The 22,010-nt window shown below is 40.5% G+C and overlaps 1 protein-coding gene across 7 annotated transcripts in view; it reads left to right on the plus strand.

Moving 5' to 3' along the window:
- The first annotated feature begins 293 nt into the window (after positions 1-293).
- zmp:0000000846 (tenascin) overlaps positions 294-22,010 on the plus strand; it is an 89,787-nt gene continuing 68,070 nt past the window's right edge. For 5 of the 7 annotated variants that reach the window (XM_034709293.1, XM_034709295.1, XM_034709296.1 and 2 more), the window contains exons 1-3: positions 325-588; positions 682-743; positions 2,695-2,785. The gene's annotated coding sequence lies outside the window, so the exon portion shown is untranslated. Of the gene's footprint in view, positions 589-681; positions 744-2,694; positions 2,786-22,010 lie in introns of all 7 variants that reach the window. The other 2 variants (XM_034709298.1, XM_034709294.1) reach the window with 2 other exon arrangements.

The following is a 22,010-nucleotide window of genomic DNA, read 5'->3' on the forward strand; positions in this document are numbered from 1 at the left end:
GTAATTCAAACTTATTATAACATTTTTAAGACACAATCTTAACTGTGAATATCTAGTTGAGTAGCTCATGTGGAATAGCTAAGCTTCAATCATTTTATGTGTATAATTTTCTCAACAGTTGTATTCATTTTTTTGTAATATTTCACATTGCACAATTTCAGAACTGCTTGTGCTTTGGAATTGATTGTTTCTTTAAAACATTTGTATTATTTTTTATTCTATTGTTTTGTATTTGTCTAATGTCGTGTTATAAATAAAGTTACGATAAAAAACGTAGACTACGTTGACAGTTCACGCATGCGCGGTACAACTACAGCGGGATAACTTCGCCACAGGATCGCACAGCCTGCTGGATGGGCACACGGTGTCGCCAGAGTTAGCTTGAAAATGTTCCTGAAGTGTTTAGTTAACCACCAACTCTCGTTTCAACATCTAAAAATAAAACTTTTAATTGTTTTAGTTAGCTAACTTTCATTTAGCCTGTGTAGCCCTCTGGCTCATGAGCTAACGGCTGTTGTTGCTCGCTAGCTTAGCATTCCTGCTCCTGTTGTAAAGAAGAGGAGCAGAGAGCTTTCTGGATGGCAGAAGGTGAGCTGATAGTTTACCAACAACATTACATGTCAGACTCAAAAGACTGATAATGTTTTTTATGACTTATTATTTTGTTTTATTTGTTTTCAGGCAAAGATGAAGAGAGGAATCTCGTCCCCTCAGCCATCAGGAGTTGGTTGATTGTTTTAAAGGTTAGTTACCTTAATGAAAAATGAAGTTTTCAAAATGTTTAATTGTGTCAATGTCAATTACTTACATGCTTTATTTGTTCTTTTGGACTGTGATTTTGTTTAGCTTTGAAGTGGGTTTATTTTTAAGTAATTTTACACTTACAGGGAATTTGTGTTTGTGTTGTGGTGCTAAAAAAGATAACAGCTATTAAACAGTCGTGTAGAATACAGTGAAAATAAAATAAAAAATAGTAAACTACCAAAAATATATTAAAAAAACAGTTAAAAGGTGTATACATTTTACTTAAATTAACTTTATTTTACTGTATAAAATCAAGAAACAATAGACTTTGTATATATAGGTTTTTAATCCTGTGTTTTCTCTTTCAGCTCTTCCTCTAAAGACGTTTTAATCTCAAAGACTGTCTATAGAAGCTTAGTCTCGCACTAAAGCTGCCGGTGTGTTTTGATTTCTCCCGGGAATGACTTGGCTGACGCGTTGTACTGTTATATGTTTGTCCATACCATACCATTCACTGTAGTTGTTGAAATAACTGGTCTGAGGCGTAACTTTGGTTTGCAGCACAATACAATCCATTTATTTCATCACCGTACGAACAGTTAGACAGCGTCCACAAGTTTCTCATTCATTGCACGTACAAACATTTGAGACGCGGTTCTCCATGCCGCCTGCCGACGCAGCGTCACAGCATCCAACGTAACGACGTGACGAGGCAACAACGTAACAACGGTCAAAAACCAACTGCCCTTCCGGGTCAAGACACACATCTGATACCCAGGCGGTGACGTACTTTTATACCTGTGCCCTTAATGAGCAAAACGATGACACCTTGTGGCACAATAAACAATGTGTTTCACAGCTTGACCCAAAACATGAATCTGGCTCTTACACTGTCTGTTTAAATAAAGGTTGAATCAAATGAAACAAAGGAATCATAAACAATACTGTTAGTTACACAGCAGTATGTGAACTAGTAGAAATCAGCCCCATATTTGCCAGCAACAACAATGATGTGTTTCAAAACATACAAAATGTTATCCCAAGACACTTTACAAAACAGTTTGTCTCCATCTGTGGTGCATTATTTAAAGAGACATAACAATGGTGTTGGTTCTGTTAACAGGCAGAAACCTCAAACAGATCCATATATATAGTGAACAGCCATTTGCTGCAACTGGATGGGCCTAGAACGTGGGATAGAAGGAGAGACAGAAAGAGAAAAAACACAGGAGCTATAGGAATAGATATAACAGACTAAGGGCTACAATGCCTTAAACATATGTCATATTAGCAAGGATAATAGAGTAATACATTACAAGGAATAATAATAATTATAACAGTTGTGGTTGACAGGCCTATTGTTAACTCATCCAAAAGCTTTAAATCTTAAGATATAAAACTCTGCAATATGTGAGTGCTTAAATTGCTTTCATATTATTTTTTAACTCAGAATTTTAATGCAAAGCTTTACCTTGTAAAAGATTCTGCTCTGTGGTATTTTTACTTTTTCTCAATGAAAAGCTACAACTTTTCTTCACCACCAAAGAAGATGTCTTCTCTTGTGAGTCGGTTTATGTAACCTTTACGCAGCATCGTCTCATGCTCTGATTTAATTACCGCGTCCTACATCGGCTAAATGCTGGTTAGCAGTAAAATAAGGTCACTCCCCGGGGTCTTGTCAATACATAATTAAAACCACAGGATACTCTCCTCTTACTCTGTGAAAAGAATCAACCTCTTCTGTGTCAGAGGGCTGCACTACATATTACGGTAATAATGTTTAAAACATGAAATCCATCTTTGAGGCGTAACCTTAAACCTTGGGAAGATGTATATCTGGTTACCTTTATTTCAGTAATGTCCAGCACATACGGTGAATCATACACACTTCAGTCATAAAAACTTGAAGTATAAAGGCTTAATAATGACAGGGCTGCTTGTGTTTCACAGACAGTGGGACGTCAGTGGCTCCAGCGTGGACAGTGTGACGTTTGTGTGACCTGCGGGTAACATCTGCAGACAATTCATCCTCTGGACGGCGGTGAGCTCAGTGTCTAAATACTCTTTCTTTTTGTCTTTGACTCATTGTCTCGAGCAGTAAAATATATGTAAGATTTGCTTGTTGAAGTTGTTTTTGGATATTCAATATCACACATGAAGTTGTTTTATCAGGGAACGCACAGTGGGTGTCCAAAGCTCAGATGTTTGTGAGCATCTTTTGTGCTCTTTTACAGGTAATTCTTACTTTTTGGAATAGATATGTCCCCAGATATGATGCGAACAGTCCATTTAACACATTTATAAAACAAACAAAGATATAAGATCATATTTTTTAGGTTTGTTTTGTATATTTAAGGTCTGAGGCAGAGTTTGCCTTTTAGATAATACACAGTTTAAGAGATGTGAGCACTGGAAACCCAAGTTGTGTATTTTTTTTGGTCAAAACAGTAAGTTACTTCTTTCTTAATCTCCAAAACAGCATTTGTGAACTCCGATAAATCAGCTCCTGGGAGCCGAGTGTGTTTTATTTGTATTCCTGGCTCCAGCAGCCGTGTTTCAGCAACTTCCTTAGAGATATCAGAAATCTTCCAAAGTCACACGGGCCTATTTCTCCTCTTTTTTTGGAAAGACTCCTGGAGAGAGAAAAAGAGGAGGTTGTTTGAAGTTGTAGCTTTGACATGCATAACAGTAGGGAGGTTTCTACAGGACATCCAGACAATCAGAGAGAAATATCGGCATGCTGATAAATGTCCCCGGTGGGCTGAAAAACCTTCCGTGCAGGTGTTTAAGAGGAAAAAACAGTAAACTGTAGAACACATAAACATTTTTATTTCCCCCATTAAAGTGTCTGGCAGTGAGTTTAAATATTTTACACAAACCTTGTACAAAACAGCTGCTGAGCATGAGCTATAACCAGACATTTACTGTTCATTTAAGCATGTACCAATAACCTCCATACTGTGTGAATTTACCCTTTATAAAAGATGAAATGATGACGATAAAGCGAGATGCAGACGCAGCAGAGAGTGTGAGAGTGAGATCATTGCCAAGCGGAAGAGCAGTGGGTCATTTAGGAGCACTGTGATGATGTGATGTAATACTTTGATCATGAAGTTTGATATTCCTCAACACTTCTGTGGATTATCGGGAAATATAAGAACTCTGCTGCAGACCGAAGTTTCTTTTTACCATGAGAAGCAGTCACGTTATGAAACATCTGTCTCCTTCCCACGATGCATCATCATAAACATTCTGACCACAACTTCTGATTCAGTCATTTACAGCATGTTGAGACCAAGCCGCAACCTCCGGTCTTAAAATATGAAGCCCATGTGGAAGTGCTATAAACTGCAGTTCATCGAGCATCCACTAGAGGCTGACTGCAGAAACACAGGAAACCACATACACACCAATTCAAAGAAGACTATCTTTACAGCAGAAATACACATGTTTACAGCCTGGTTCAAAATACAGTTTAAGTCTGGATTGCTCATTTCTCTCTTTGGGGTGAACTTTTTTTATAACTCGGTATTTTAGAAGATATTGACCTTACAAGTTTTGCCAAATAAGGCCATGGCTTGCTCAATTAACAGGTGGGCACCCCGTAGCTGTTGCAAAAAGGCTAAAGGCCCGCCTCTTTACCTCACAATAACTCGGATGAAGTTTGGTTGAGTTCAGCATTACCAATATGGCACCTGCTGACGATTGGCTTCAAAACAGCGCTTCAAGAACAGATGTGTGACATCAAGGATACTACGTCCATTATTTACAAAGTCTATGGCTGTTTTGAAACGGCCTGCTACATACTACCTACGAATTTAGTATGTAGTATGACTGTTCTGTTCGATCTGTTATGCCAGACGTCACTGGATTTCCAGTTTCCGGAAAAAACAACAGCCAAACTGTTAGATAAACTGCTTCTTTAGCATCACTTGTGATTTAAAAAGTTAAGAAGTGGTTTATATGGAATTTAATAATTTTCACAGCACCTAAAAACAGAGTTCCCCCTGTCAAAAAAGAAGAAAAAGCGGAACGAGCGCTGTGCATTGTGGGAAACAGCACACGAGGGAGACTGGTCCGATGCAGACTCAGACATTTTCTTGAATCAGTAAGACATCTGGGTAGTTTTGGCATACTGTAGATTTTTCTCTTTTTCACTTACTACATACTACATACTGAATTTTGGCAAAATCAGTACGTACTGCTAGTGGCAGGAGTGGTAGCTTAAAGTTCAAAGTGCAGACAAAGTTGGCTTAGTAGTCCTGTGTTGGCCACATAATGTTGTGTAACAGTGGTGTGTTCAATAAGCTGGATTGATGTAGGTAATTCTGGCTGGGTGGCAGGGGCAGATCCATGGGGTGGATTTGGCCTCACTTGGAATCTGATTGGCTGCCCCAGCTGCCACTCAAAAATCAGACTGGAGTTATTTAGGCTGTGTTGCAACAGACTGCTTGTAGCTTTCTTTGTATTTTAATGTAGATTTAATAACTGTGATAAATCACCGTATATGAGAACTACTCTGGCCTCCAGGCTGAAAAGAATACCCTTGGCTTTTCTTCTTCTCCTGCATTAATACTTCACTTTTAATCCACCAGGACGGTTGTACAAGTGACCCCGGACCGCTCACTTTCTTTTCCTTTTAAAACAAAATCCAGTTCGATTGCTTCTCAGCCATCCATCAGACTTGAGTTACACATGATAAACTGTTTTCTCAGCTACTTGTTCTTCATCATGAGGTTGGTTTCTGGACTTCATTTCAATGTTAAAATCTCATCCTTCGGCTTTGTCTGCACTCATTTATTACTTCATAAACTAAAAGTCTGCTGTTCAATCTATGGTAACAAAATCACTTGTTGATGTCTGCGCCAGAATACACATCTGTAACACAATACCAATGAAATGTGCACATGGGAAAATGAGAGAGACAAACTCTGCTACTGATGTCATCCAGCCGGGAGGCTCGGCATCGTCTGGTGCAAAACCGTAAATCTCACCAAAACTGTCAGAGCTGTTATTGCTAACATTGATGTCTGATTAGCCAAAGATGCAAAGTGGAAGGACTCATGTCTGCTAGTTTTAAAAATATTAGTACAGATGCTCAGTTAGAGGTGACCTTGGAGACTAAATATTTAAACAAAGTAGGAGCGTCAGCCTCCAGGTGTTACTAGAGACAACTGTCTGGATGACCTCAAGACAAGTTAATGTTAGCCTGCCAAGACTGTTAAAGAGATACTTAGGGGTGAATTGTTTACTGAGGGCACTCCTCTTCTCATTACCTCACAACACAAAATCACTGAGAAGACAAACACAGTTGTTTTTTTTCCCAGGAGTTGAAATCTGTCACTCAAAAGTGTTGAATTGCATCTTTACTTTATGTTAATGTTGTTGCACGAAGAACTAAGAGTCTCATTTGGTCTAAGCTCACCTTTATTGCACTCAAAGAAATCATTTGTTTGGTGTACGTAATAAAATGATGGAAAGAATTTCCACTGAATTAAAATGCTTTCATTTAGCGAGACACAACTTTGTTGAACCAACTAATTGTAAATATGTTGAGTGAACAGAAAGTATTGACGTTACCATTACTAATTTGCAATGTTTGGGTCCAACTTCAATTGTAAAGGTTGTTATATTTACATATTTACTAAGGCAGGATCTGACTTCATTGTCTTGGGTCTAACTCATATAATATGATTATGGATAGATTATTATTTTTTTTGTAAGTTATATTTTTGGGCTTTTTTGCCTTTATTGACAAGACAGCTGGAGAGAGACAGGAAACGTGGGGAGTAGAGAGTGGGGGAAGACATGCAGCAAATGGTCAACCAGCCGGGAGTCGAACCGGCGACCTCTGCGACGAGGACTATAGCCCAAGCGGCAACCTCCGGTCTAAAGATATGAGTCCATGGATGGTGATGGTTGCATGGACACAGTCACAAGCACAGAAGAAAAAGGTTTTCTTTCTTTTCTTTTGCTGCAAGAATAAATTGCATTAATATTTGACAGTTTGTGACAAACATGACACAAACCAGAAATATATATGCAGACAAGAGAAAAAGAAAAAAGGAAAGAAAAATAAATAAATAAATAAACATATGAGTCCAATGCGAAAGTGCTAAAAACTGCAGTTCATTGAGGATCGGCTTGAGGCTGGCTCCTGAAGTACCGGACACCACATACACACCAATTCAAAAAAGCCGATCTTTACAGCAGAAATAAACATGTTTACAGCCTAGTACAAAAAAACGAGTGTAGTCTAGATCGCTCATTTCTCAGTCGGCTCACACTGTACGGGGGGGTGAAGATTTCCAGGATCTTTCGAAGATATTGAGATTACAAGTCTTCCAATGAGAGGCACAGCTGACTTGATTGACAGGTGGGAACACTGTAGCTGTTGGCTAGGAGGCTCAAAGCCCGCCTCTTTACGTCACAATCACTCGACAGCAGCAATATGGCTCCCACCGACGATTGGCCTCAAAACAGCGCTTCAGAAACAGATGGGTGATGTCACGGATACTACGTCCATTATTTATACAGTCTATGATATAGCCATGATACGTGGGGCGTTTGACCACTAGGCCACCAGCGCCCCATTGCAATCAGTCACAGGTGATCTCTCCCAACTCCCCGTAATGGCTACTCTTTGCCAGAAGCATGCTACCTTGACTGATGAATAGGGCCTGTCACACGTTATTGCCACCTTCTGCTGAGAGGTATTGCAGGTGGGATTCCTACCTAAACCCTTTAGGTTGTGTTGACATAAAGCAATCTTGTAGGTTTAAGGATTTTGCATGTCATGTTAAAACTTAATGATTTAAAAATGTTTAACCACTTCAACATGAATGAATATAATAGAAGCTACTGTTATACTTGTGTTGATAAAACAGACATCCATGTTGCTTTTTTTGAGTGTGCAATGGCTAACTTGCAGTCATTAAATAACATCCCTTACGATGGTTATGTAACGCAACAGAGAAAATAAATTCAACAATTCAATCCAAAACAGAAGAATTTCCTCTCCCAGCATGAACAAACCCTCGTCTTACTTCATACTTTCCGCTGACTGTGCCTTTGGATCGTCACAGGCCTCACTAGCTGCATGACAGAGGAATCTTTGGAAAATGCGGTCGTCCTATAACTGTTGACACATAAGTCTCGTGACTGATGCACGGCAATGAAGGTTGACAACCGGCCAGGTGTTTCTTTTAGGAACATGAAGTCATCTGACGACACTCAGAGGTAACATTTAAAGTCCTCTGATGGCAGTAGAGAGAGGGAAACTTGGGAGAAATTTGATTTACTCACCACCTCCCTCTCTCTAGGTAACACTTGAAGTGGAACAAAAATCCAGAATTTGCAGAGAAAGAGGGAAATTTTTATTTTTATCCTGGAAATTGCATAACCACAGAGTATTCCTCAAAGCCTTCTGTTTGTCAGGAGCACCATAAATCAGCAGGGCCGGCTGTTTGCTTTCTCCAGGATTCCTTCTTGACAGCTCGCTAAAGAAACAGATCAAAGACACCAAGATAGCATCTATCTCACCTTCACCTCTGACCTGCTAACAACTCCAACACAGGTTATTTATGGAACATGTAACACAGGAGCTCATGCACCAATATCCTCAGCAGCAGAAGAGTTATGCTCTTTAATGTTTTGCAGGTCGTGCATCGACCTACAGGTCAGCTGGTGTTGCAACATTTTTCTTTTGCCAGCTTTTTCTTTTTAGCATGAAACTCTTCTACTATTTTTAAAGCCTTCTTATTGGCTGACACGTTTAACCAAAAGTCATGATGCTGATGCATATTTCTACCTTTCATGATGGCGTATTGCAGCTCTCAAGGATTCAGTTTCTTTTTAAATGAACTAAGGATGTAAACAATTAATTGATTAAGAAATTACTCTAAATAAGCGTTTTTGTTTTCAATTTTTAATCACATGGAACAAACATGTGGTCTCATATTTGGTTCAGCTATCAGGGAGGTGTTTTAAGTTTAAAGCATGTTTCGATGTGAACCAGCTGACTAAAGGTGTTGCGCACAGCAGAGACGCTCAGCTGGCGGCTGCGGCTGAGTGACAGGTCCCCACGAGCGCTTTTTAAAGAGGATCACTTGACAACTTTAAACTGGACATTTCCCCACCTTTGGATACGAATCCAACAGACTGGTGTGAATTGCTAGTGCACTATGTTTGCAGACCAGCAACATCAGAGCCGTCTGGGATTTTCTGTCGCTGCTGACTATGACCCGGTTGCGCTCCTGGCCGACACCTGACTTTGTACGCAGGCTTATATGGGCGGACAGGATACAGGAGAGCAAGACTGAACTAACTGGGGAAGAAGGCCAGCTCAGTCCTGGACCCTGTGGAGGTGGTGGCTGACAGGAGAATTATGGCTTATTATATATTCTGATAGATTAGATACATATTGACATAGAGTGGTCTAGACCTCCTATGTTTGTTAAAGCATCTTGAGATAACGTTTGTTGTGATTTGGCGCTATACAAATTAAGATTGATTGATTGATTGATTGATTATTTCTCTCCATAAGAACGAGTAAAGAGAAAACTGGACACTGTGAGTCTGAAATACTTTTCTATTAGTATTATGAGCCTTCACTTTATTAGACTATGTCCGGGGAGAATATTTTTATGAGCCTGATCGTTGATATTCAGCGTGTTAAACATGTACCCGTATTCAATACCGTCAGTTCTATGCATTTTGTTGCTGTGGAAAACATAATATTGATTATTCGATAATTGATCGTTAACATTTTCAAAAATCGATCATGGAATAGAATTTACATCCCTAAAATGAACAGATTTTTGTCTTAAAAAGTCTCAACATGTTCGAAAACCACACTGACTTATATCGACAAAACGAGAGTCTTACAATTGTGCAACCCTGATTAAAAACTTCCATCTGTTCTTAAAGATATGTGGGTTGTGCTTGCAAGGCTTTTTTGCCTGCAGCTAACATAAGGGTGTTGCTTTAGACATGTGGTGTGTTAGAATAGTACATGCCATTTTTAAAAAGGAACATGGCTTGTGCATTTTTATGTGAAGCATTTGAAGTTTTAAGGGAATATTTAATTCCAACTGTGAGTTATCCTGTGAAGGGAATCAGATATCGTTAAAAGTCAGAACAAACAAAACAAACCCTGCTTAAATCTGCACATAAATGCGTAGTAAATATTTATGTTGGTTAAACCTCCACGCCCGTGTCGGGAGTGTCCAGCCGTGTTGGCAGCGTTGTTCCCAGACAAGCGTGCCAGCTCTAATCTCTCTCTGTCTGGAAGCACTGACCTCTTTTGTTCACTTGATGGCTTATTACCGGTATTGATTTTGGCTCCTTTATTTTCACGGACTTCCTGCAGGGCGGCAGATGACCCATGCACATATCAGCTGCTGTTGGCTGCTGTCAACACCAACAAACGTTACAGATCTGTTCTGCTCAGGATAATTCTATAGAAGTAGGTTTTTTACTCTTTCTCAGGATGTCATGTCCCCTGTTTTGGTGCTGGATCACATATGACCGCCTTGGAAGTAGCTCTGCATATGTTTTTGGCTCACTGCGGTTAGATTCTTCTCCAGGACTTTGTTGAATGCGAGCCAAAGTGGACAAAGATTCTTGTACCGTAAGTGTTAAGACATGCCAGTTTGTTTTTCTTTAATTATTTGGATTAATTTTAAAAATTTAATCTAGATTTAAAAGAAATAGCATTTAAATTAGAGTTCAATGAGCAGGAGGCATACAGTTACATAAACACATGCCTAATTGATTAAAAAGTGAATATATTTGTATTTTTTTCAACACAGTTGCAAACCATAACTGATCAAATCATTGTATTACCATATATGAACAGACCCCATGGCTGGAAAGCAGAACTGCCAGCATCTGTAATGATCATTTACATCTTATTATGGCTGCAGAGAGTCCGATTCTTTAAACAAAGGGAATACTTTACAACCCTACAACAGCTCAAAGAAGCCCTGAACTGAAGTGCACCTTTGTCTATTTTAAGGGTTGTTAAAAACAGCAGCTGGCTGATTTGTCTGCACATCTGGTTTAAAGTGAGGACATCCACAGTTCAGGCTCCCTGCTTCCCAGAGCTCTCCCTCCTATCGCTCTCACTGCTGGAGGTGTTTGTGTTTTCCTCACCATGGTTTTAGAGACAGGAGTCACGTTCTCCTGGAGATGGATGGCGGTTCGAGGCAAACAGAAACGAATGCTTGAAACAACCCAGAGAGTGCAAACTGTAGGGGCCAATTGTACATATGTTCTGGGGACCAGCCTTATAAGTGTTATGAAAGCAGACAGCAGATTGTCATGGTGACATTTCAGGATGTGTAGATTATTTGTTGAGTTGTAGACGTTTCAAATGCAGTTATAGAAACCATATTCCACCAGTTGGACTGTTGCACTTATTACGTGTCAAATTGGATTTAATGATTAGAATAATGGTGATCATAAGGGTGTCAGTTTCAATTTATCTGCTGGGACATTTTTTTATTTTATTGATTTTGGTCTGTGAAATATTAGATGACAGTCAAATATGTCGATCCTTGTTTCTCAGAACCCAGCAGTGTTTTCACGTATCCTCCAATTTTCAGTGAACTATCATAAAAAGCACTGAAAGCAGGAAGTAGTCAACCTTGAGAGTCTAGGGTAATGAAAAACATGTTTTTCCCTTGCCTCTTTATACTTTAGTCATCCACCAGCCTAGCAAACCTTAAAATGAGGAGGTGAAAAACCCTCTGCTTTGTTTCTGTAGCACACCAACTGGGCTGTTTGAATTTGCACCTGACATACTAGACATACATGCAAGACTACTCCTGTTTCTCCAGCTATTCCACTTATCCTATGCTTTTGTAGTTTGGCTCTGGTGTTGCAGAGTCAAGTTGGAGCCAGATGCACCAACTGCTATGTTGTAGGTTGCAAAAACCAACATAAACGTCCATATTCTGTTCTAGCAATAGTGGACCAAAGAAAACAGTGGTTCCTTTTTATTTTTAACAACATGCCGGCTACTGTTGGTGCTAATTTGTTTGTTTGTGCCAACCACTTCACTTCAGATTACTTGAACAACAAGATGTGATTACACAAAGTTACACACAAAAGGTGAGAAAGTAGAGATAACACTCTAATTTAAACCAACCACTCAAGAGATCGTGTAATCGTGGCTGCACTTCATCAGTCACCTTCTCTTGTTTCGGGTCAGATTCAGGATCATTTGTTTAGTGTACTGGCACAAGTTCTTCTGGAGCGCTCGCCAAGTTTTTGGGTTTTTTTATGGTGCCGGCTACTGTTGGTGCTTATGTAGCTCTTTGTGCCAATCAGATTGCTTCAACAAAGAGATTTGACCACATAAAGTTGCACACAAAAGGTGAGAAAGTAGAAATTACACTATAATTTTAACCTACCACTTAAGACACATGTCCATGTAACTGTGGCTGCACTTTATCAGTTGCCTTCTCCTGTTTGGTGTCCGATTCAGGATGATTTGTGGAGTTTCCTGGCACAGGTTCTTCTGGAGCACTTGCCATGTTCGTTGGCGTTTTTCCACCTCTGCATCTGTTTGCATTAGTGTGCCCCCTCCCCCTTAAACTGAATTCAAAACCTTGCTTTAAAGGCAACTAAGACAATATGTAAACTTCTGAAAAAATACTGTAATATGGGACTTTTAAAGATGTACTTCAACTGTCTATTTACAAAAAATAATCAATAAGTGGTTTGAAATTCGCAAACCTAAGATTATGTGATCAGAAAACCTTGATATCTTACTTTTTCTTAAAGTGTAACCAAACAGCTGCACAACATATGACATTCCCATTAGCTTTATCTTTGTTCATGCTAGCAAGCTTGGCCCACAAGGAAAACTTCTGAAGCTCTGCATGTTAGCAGTGACAGTGTAAGCATGTCAGCATTCAGACTTAAAGCACTGGTGCAGTCATGAGATCTAATTTAAGTACCATGAAATAAGGAGAATTAAACTTCCTGAAGTGTTGTCTTCAGGTTGTTTGTTTTGGAAGTGGTTTAAAAAAAAACACCTGCAGCTTCTCCCTGATCACATCCCATAAGTGTAACAGCAGAATCTCCCTTCAGGATAACTGAGGAGTGTGTTTCATGTTAAAACCATCTATGAGTAACATACACTGTACCGAAATATTAAACCTCCCACGGTCTACCACATCCAGGGCAGACAGCACAGTTGTCACAGTAACAGCAGTTTGTTTTGCCTGGTTTTGGGCGGATGAGCCTGAGGACTCTTCTCCATTTTGTCATCAGAAATAGCTCATAAAAGTTAGAAACAGAACTCTGCCACTGACATGTCTTCGGTCAAATTATGAAGGTGTTTCATGAGTTGGACCCTCTGACTCTTAAACAAACCTGAGTCACTGATTGAAATATAATTGTCACATTTTCCTTTTCCTCTTGGGTAAGATCCTGTCGTTCTGAGAGTTCTGAGGAGAATAATGATTTTCTGTATCTTCTGCTGAATAATCAGTGTAAGTCCATCACAGATATTTAAAGCCCAGATCTCCTCCACGGGGATTTCTAACCACTGTACATGTGACTTCATAGCTGGAAGAAGTTCACTCGTGTGCAGCAGGATGAGTGAACGGTTTGGTGCTCCTCACAGTCTATGGCATGTTCACTGAGCGTGGTTGACTGAGTTTCCCTCCTTTCAACTTGCTCGATTTCACCCAGAGAAATGTGAGAATTGGAACATCAAGGTTTTGGATATCTCAAAGGATTGTCTACACTTTGTTTCGTCCATTTTAAAACCAATGAATGGAGCGTATTTACATAAATGGAAGTACAACTGAAGCTGATATTGCTGTAGAACTTTTAGTTGGACATTCTAGGATTATCTCCAAAATAACAAACATTACCGTGCAAACTTTCCTCTCATTTCCTCGTGGCGAAAGAGTTTCCCATTAGCTGTGTTATTAGCCGTTAAAATAAAGTGCTGATGAGGCTGGGAATGCCAGCAGTTTACCACAGCACCAGTCAATTGGGCAAGACTTAATAGAACGGTTCGCCAACGTTACTGTGGTTCATCTTGAGGGGATCAGCAGAAATTTCTTGACTTGATTTCATGTCAACACATCCAGGAATTTAAGACATGTCACTCAGAACTAGTAATGTTCACAAAAACTGAAATCCAAACATCACTAAAGTATCAGGATATATCCTCTGAGGATCATCAATATCTTTTTTATTGGATGGGGAAAGGAATCTATGTGTCAAATTTAATGCAACTCCATCAAATAAATGGAGACTACAACTAATAGGACTGTAAACATGTTTGCAAACAATCTATCTGTCTATGTTTTTAAGATAAGGTGCATGGTTAAAATACTGTCACTTTAAAAGAGACACCCACTTGCTATTTACAACTGCTGCTGCCAAAGCAACATGTTTGTGTTGGATGCACTTCATGCATTTTAGTGAGGGGAGATGTTCTTCCAACATCAGGAAACCAGATTAATTGCAACTGCCAATAACTGCTCCAGTCCACATCTGGCCATAAGAAGAATGTAACATATAAATCTGATCAGTTAGATGTTGGTCTTCTCTGCATTCTGTTCTTTCTTGTAACTCTAAATGACAACAGTTCTATTAGTTTTATTATAATAGTTTTGATTTTGTTATGTTTGTTTCACACTATCAAATTTGTTTTATGGACCCTTGGCTCTCTAACTTTATAGGAATGTTTTCAGTTGGAACGACTCCTCCAGCAGCCTGATAAGACTGACTACCTCTCCCTTTCCTCACTGTGTGGTGAGCTGGTTGTGTTTGGAACACAACTCAGCTGCTGCTTAGATTAATAAGCTCTGTTAAAGCTCACGGTCCAGCTAAAACCAAGCAGCAGCCTTCGGTCTTCAAATATGAAGCCCATGCGGAAGTGTTATAAACTGCAGTTCATCTAGCGTCCACTTGAGGCTGGCTGCAGAAACACCGGAAACCACATACACACCCATTCAAAAAAGATGATCTTTGCCCACCTCTTTAACTCCCACTAGTTCTGAAGTAAGGTTGAGTTCAGCATTGCCAATATGGCACCCAACGATCGGCTTCAAAACAGCGTTCAGGAGCAGATGGGTGACGTCACGGATACTACGTCCATTTTTATACGATCTTTGGCTAAAACTCAAGCCATCCTGACCTTAACCCATGCTTCTATCTAAAATATGACGACCACAAACTGAGTCTTAAACTCAGTGAGCAGACTGACGTCTTCCTGTGAATGTGCATCGTGTTCTCCTGGGAAATCCCCTCTGCTGATCTGCGTGTATTGTTCTTTTCCTGCTTTTGCAAAACCCTCAACACTAACGTAAATGACCGGACCTCATGTTGTAAATATTGCTCATACCTTTTATGTTCTTGCCAAAGTTTCCTACCACATTTTATACAAAGCATCCTGTGAAATGAGGCTTAGTTGCTTTTTCATGCATCTGTTGCACTGAAGTTCCCCTCTGTGGTTTTTGGATACATTGTCTGCACTGACACATCGATCTTACTCCGTCTTTGCTGAAGGAATTATGAAACATAGAGACATTGGGATGCTTTTTTTGGCCGGGGTTACATGCATTTTCCCCACGTAGATTCTGCATTACATTCTAAATGTTTATATGAGATTAATGCGTAACGAAAGCCTGGTAACAGATTGTAAATTAGAAAAAAGCAAGTCTTTTGCATACATTGGTATACATTTTGGTCTTAATCACTTCAGAAGTATCCTTGATTTACAAAAGAAAAGTCTGATTGCCACAAAGAGGACTGGGGCATCAAACTGCTGCACTTACAAACATCCCCAGGTTACAGTTTACATTTTTACAAAGTTTCTGGGCGATCATGATCTTACAAAGTAGATTAAAGGCCTGTGTGGGTTCTCCACACCAGTGCATGCTGCTGCTGGGCTTCCAAAAGTTGTACTGTGGCAGTAACTCTTCCCTCAGTGGTGACAGTTAGGTCTGCTTTAAACTGCTTAATTATTGCTTTTGTTCAAGGAAAGCTGGTTTGCCTGGTGGTTAAGTCGCGTGCCTCATGTATAGAGGCTTTAGTCATCATGCAGGCCCTTTCACGCATGTCGCTCCCAACTCTCTCTCCTAGTTTCCAGCTCTGTTCACTATCCTATACTCTCTGTAAAAAGGCATATAAGCCCCAAAATAAAACTTTAAGGACCCTTACTAGATGCCCATACCACTTCATCTGGCTCCTCTCTATGCGGAGGAGCAGCGGCTCTACAGAGAGCCTCTCCCGGATGTCTGAACTCCTGACCCTATCTCTAAGGCTGAGCCCAGACACCCAGTGGAGAAAGCTCATTTCAGCCACGTGTATTCGCCACCTTGTCCTTTTGATCACTACCCACAGCTTGTGGCTATAGGTGAGGGTTGGAATGTAGATCGACAGGTAAATTGAGAGCTTCACCTATCTGGCTCAGCTCTCTTCCCACCACAACAGTTGGTTCATCTGTCATTATTGTTGAAACAGTTGGTATCAGAAGTCCCGCCCCTTCTTGATTTTGATTGGTCGGTGTTCTCAAAGTTTCATTAAATTGAGAGTGTTCAGTGCAGCAACAAAACCAGCTGAATCTAGTCCTTTTCAGGTCTTTTTCATGTCCTTTTCAGGTCCTTTTCAGGTCCTTTTCAGAGTATTGGATGAAATGGCGTCCTCCATTTAAACCTTTCCCTGACCCTAATCAGTGAAGGGCAGGAGCCCTTTCCATCACACTACAGAACTGCTTGGATGAGCTTACTTTTGCAGCTCTTTTTCATTTCACCATTTCTATATGGTACTTCAAAAACACAGTTATTATAACAGTGAGAGTAAAGTGTCCTAATTTCATGTCCCATTGGCAGTCCATGTCAGGGATTTGAGCCCAGGATCCTTGAATGGAAAGGTGGCGGTCATATCCATCACCCAACCAAGCTGACTAGCAGTGATGGCCTTTTTCTGTCTTTTCATTCAACCACTTTGTTGCAGTTGTTTAAAAGTACAGCTCAACCACATAGTGAGGAACCTGTTTCACTTTCATCTCACATTGGAAGCCCTTACTGGGATTTGAACCCCAAACGATCTGCTGCAAAGCAGCGTTCTTATCCATCACCCCACCGAACTGCCTGGCAGCCATTGCTTTTTTCTGTCTTTTCATTTCACCCATTGTTGTATTTGTGCAAAAGTACAGCTAAACCACATTGTGAGGAATCTTTTTCATTTTCACCTTACATTGGAAACCTGTTCTGGGATTTGAACCCACAACCATCAGAGTGAAAGACTGGAGCCCTTCCCATCACACTACAGAACTGCTTGGATGAGCTTACTTTTGCAGCTCTTTTTCATTCTACCATTTGTATATGGTATGCTAAAAGCACAGTTATTATAACAGTGAGAGTAAAGTGTCCTAATTTCTTGTCCCATTGGCAGTCCATGTCAGGGATTTGAGCCCAGGATCCTTGCATGGAAAGGCAGCGGCCATATCCACAACACCACAAAGCTGCCTGGCAGTGATGGCCTTTTTAGTTTTTTTCATTCAACCACCTTGTTGTAGTTGTACAAAATAAAAGCTCAACCACATAGTGAGGAATCTGTCTTTTCACCTTACATTGGAAGCCTATGCTGGGATTTGAACCCACAACTATCAGAGTGAAAGACTGGAGCACTTTCCATCACACTACAGAACTGCTTGGATAGGGTTAGTTTTGCAGCTCTTTTTAATTCTACCATTTGTAGATCGTACTTCAAAAGCACAGTTATTTTAACAGTGAGAGTAAAGTGTCCTAATTTCTTGTCCCATTGGCAGTCCAGGTCAGGGATTTGAGCCCAGGATCCTTGCATGGAAAGGCAGCGGCCATATCCACAACACCACAAAGCTGCCTGGCAGTGATGGCCTTTTTAGTTTTTTTCATTTTACCACCTTGTTGTAGTTGTACAAAATAAAAGCTCAACCACATAGTGAGGAATCTGTCTTTTCACCTTACATTGGAAGCCTATGCTGGGATTTGAACCCACAACTATCAGAGTGAAAGACTGGAGCACTTTCCATCACACTACAGAACTGCTTGGATAGGGTTAGTTTTGCAGCTCTTTTTAATTCTACCATTTGTAGATCGTACTTCAAAAGCACAGTTATTTTAACAGTGAGAGTAAAGTGTCCTAATTTCATGTCCCATTGGCAGTCCATGTCAGTGATTTGAGCCCAGGATCCTTGCATGGAAAGGCAGCGGCCATATCCACAACACCACAGAGCTGCCTGGCAGTGATGGTCTTTTTCTGTCTTTTCATTCAACCACCTTGTTGTAGTTGTACAAAAGAAATGCTCAACCACATAGTGAGGAATCTGTCTTTTCACCTTACATCGGAAGCCTATGCTGGGATTTGAACCCACAACTATCAGAGTGAAAGACTGGAGCCCTTCCCATCACACTACAGAACTGCTTGGACGAACTTACTTTTGCAGATCTTTTTCATTCTACCATTTGTATATGGTACGCTAAAAGCACAGTTATTATAACAGTGAGAGTAAAGTGTCCTAATTTCATGTCCCATTGGCAGTCCAGGTCAGGGATTTGAGCCCAGGATCCTTTCATGGAAAGGCAGCGGCCATATCCACAACACCACAGAGCTGCCTGGCAGTGATGGTCTTTTTCTGTCTTTTCATTCAACCACCTTGTTGTAGTTGTACAAAAGAAATGCTCAACCACATAGTGAGGAATCTGTCTTTTCACCTTACATTGGAAGCCTATGCTGGGATTTGAACCCACAACTATCAGAGTGAAAGACTGGAGCACTTCCCATCACACTACAGAACTGCTTGGATAGGGTTAGTTTTGCAGCTCTTTTTAATTCTACCATTTGTAGATCGTACTTCAAAAGCACAGTTATTTTAACAGTGAGAGTAAAGTGTCCTAATTTCATGTCCCATTGGTAGTCTATGTCAGGGATTGGAGCCCAGGATCCTTGCATGGAAAGGCAGCGGCCATATCCACAACACCACAGAGCTGCCTGGCAGTGATGGCCTTTTTCTGTCTTTTCATTCAACCATTTTTTTGTATTTTTTCAAAAGCATAGCTAAACCACATTGTGAGGAATCTTTTTCATTTTCACCTCACATTGGAAACCTGTTCTGGGATTTGAACCCACAACCATCAGAGTGAAAGACTGGAGCCCTTCCCATCACACTACAGAACTGCTTGGACAAACTTACTTTTGCAGATCTTTTTCGTTCTACCATTTGTTTATGGTACGCTAAAAGCACAGTTATTATAACAGTGAGAGTAAAGTGTCCTAATTTCTTGTCCCATTGGCAGTCTATGTCAGGGATTTGAGCCCAGGATCCTTCCATGGAAAGGCAGCGGCCATATCCACAACACCACAGAGCTGCCTGGCAGTGATGGCCTTTTTCTGTCTTTTCATTCAACCATTTTTTTGTATTTTTTCAAAAGCATAGCTAAAACACATTGTGAGGAATCTTTTTCATTTTCACCTCACATTGGAAACCTGTTCTGGGATTTGAACCCACAACCATCAGAGTGAAAGACTGGAGCCCTTCCCATCACACTACAGAACTGCTTGGACGAACTTACTTTTGCAGATCTTTTTCGTTCTACCATTTGTTTATGGTACGCTAAAAGCACAGTTATTATAACAGTGAGTGTAAAGTGTCCTAATTTCTTGTCCCATTGGCAGTCTATGTCAGGGATTTGAGCCCAGGATCCTTCCATGGAAAGGCAGCGGCCATATCCACAACACCACAGAGCTGCCTGGCAGTGATGGTCTTTTTTTGTCTTTTCATTCAACCACCTTGTTGTAGTTGTACAAAAGAAATGCTCAACCACATAGTGAGGAATCTGTGTCTTTTCACCTTACATCGGAAGCCTATGCTGGGATTTGAACCCACAACCATCAGAGTGAAAGATTGGAGCCCTTTCCATCACACCACAGAACTGCTTGGATAGGGTTAGTTTTGCAGCTCTTTTTAATTCTACCATTTGTAGATCGTACTTCAAAAGCACAGTTATTTTAACAGTGAGAGTAAAGTGTCCTAATTTCATGTCCCATTGGCAGTCCATGTCAGGGATTTGAGCCCAGGATCCTTGCATGGAAAGGCAGCGGCCATATCCACAACACCACAGAGCTGCCTGGCAGTGATGGCCTTTTTCTGTCTTTTCATTCAACCACTTTTTTGTATTTTTTCAAAAGCATAGCTAAACCACATTGTGAGGAATCTTTTTCATTTTCACCTCACATTGGAAACCTGTTCTGGGATTTGAACCCACAACCATCAGAGTGAAAGACTGGAGCCCTTCCCATCACACTACAGAACTGCTTGGACGAACTTACTTTTGCAGATCTTTTTCATTCTACCATTTGTATATGGTACGCTAAAAGCACAGTTATTATAACAGTGAGAGTAAAGTGTCCTAATTTCTTGTCCCATTGGCAGTCCAGGTCAGGGATTTGAGCCCAGGATCCTTTCATGGAAAGGCAGCGGCCATATCCACAACACCACAGAGCTGCCTGGCAGTGATGGTCTTTTTCTGTCTTTTCATTCAACCACCTTGTTGTAGTTGTACAAAAGAAATGCTCAACCACATAGTGAGGAATCTGTCTTTTCACCTTACATTGGAAGCCTATGCTGGGATTTGAACCCACAACTATCAGAGTGAAAGACTGGAGCACTTCCCATCACACTACAGAACTGCTTGGATAGGGTTAGTTTTGCAGCTCTTTTTCATTCTACCATTTGTAGATCGTACTTCAAAAGCACAGTTATTTTAACAGTGAGAGTAAAGTGTCCTAATTTCATGTCCCATTGGTAGTCTATGTCAGGGATTGGAGCCCAGGATCCTTGCATGGAAAGGCAGCGGCCATATCCACAACACCACAGAGCTGCCTGGCAGTGATGGCCTTTTTCTGTCTTTTCATTCAACCACTTTTTTGTATTTTTTCAAAAGCATAGCTAAACCACATTGTGAGGAATCTTTTTCATTTTCACCTCACATTGGAAACCTGTTCTGGGATTTGAACCCACAACCATCAGAGTGAAAGACTGGAGCCCTTCCCATCACACTACAGAACTGCTTGGACAAACTTACTTTTGCAGATCTTTTTCGTTCTACCATTTGTTTATGGTACGCTAAAAGCACAGTTATTATAACAGTGAGTGTAAAGTGTCCTAATTTCTTGTCCCATTGGCAGTCTATGTCAGGGATTTGAGCCCAGGATCCTTCCATGGAAAGGCAGCGGCCATATCCACAACACCACAGAGCTGCCTGGCAGTGATGGTCTTTTTTTGTCTTTTCATTCAACCACCTTGTTGTAGTTGTACAAAAGAAATGCTCAACCACATAGTGAGGAATCTGTGTCTTTTCACCTTACATCGGAAGCCTATGCTGGGATTTGAACCCACAACCATCAGAGTGAAAGATTGGAGCCCTTTCCATCACACCACAGAACTGCTTGGATAGGGTTAGTTTTGCAGCTCTTTTTCATTCTACCATTTGAAGATCGTACTTCAAAAGCACGGTTATTTTAACAGTTAGAGTAAAGTGTCCTTATTTCATGTCCCATTGGCAGTCTATGTCAGGGATTTGAGCCCATGATCCTTTCATGGAAAGGCAGCGGCCATATCCACAACACCACAGAGCTGCCTGGCAGTGATGGCCTCTTTCTGTCTTTTCATTCAACCATTTTTTTGTATTTTTTCAAAAGCATAGCTAAACCACATTGTGAGGAATCTTTTTCATTTTCACCTCACATTGGAAACCTGTTCTGGGATTTGAACCCACAACTATCAGAGTGAAAGACTGGAGCACTTTCCATCACACTACAGAACTGCTTGGATGAGCTTACTTTTGCAGCTCATTTTCATTCTACCATATGAAGATCGTACTTCAAAAGCACAGTTATTATAACAGTGAGAGTAAAGTGTCCTGACTAGCAGTGATTGCCTTTTTAGGTCTTTTCCTTCAACCACTTTGTTGTATTTGTTTAAAAGAACCGCTCAAACACATTGTGAGGAACCTGCATCACTTTCATCTCACATTGGAAGCCCTTACTTGGATTTGAACCCCAAACAATCTGCTGCAAAGCAGCGTTCTTATCCATCACCCCACCGAGCTGCCTGGCAGCCATTGCTTTTTTCTGTCTTTTCATTCAACCACTTTTTTGTATTTTTTCAAAAGCATAGCTAAACCACATTGTGAGGAATCTTTTTCATTTTCACCTTACATTGGAAACCTGTTCTGGGATTTGAACCCACA

This window comes from Notolabrus celidotus, chromosome 19 (assembly GCF_009762535.1).
Source record: "Notolabrus celidotus isolate fNotCel1 chromosome 19, fNotCel1.pri, whole genome shotgun sequence".
In the NCBI taxonomy this organism is placed as follows: Eukaryota; Metazoa; Chordata; class Actinopteri; order Labriformes; family Labridae; genus Notolabrus; species Notolabrus celidotus.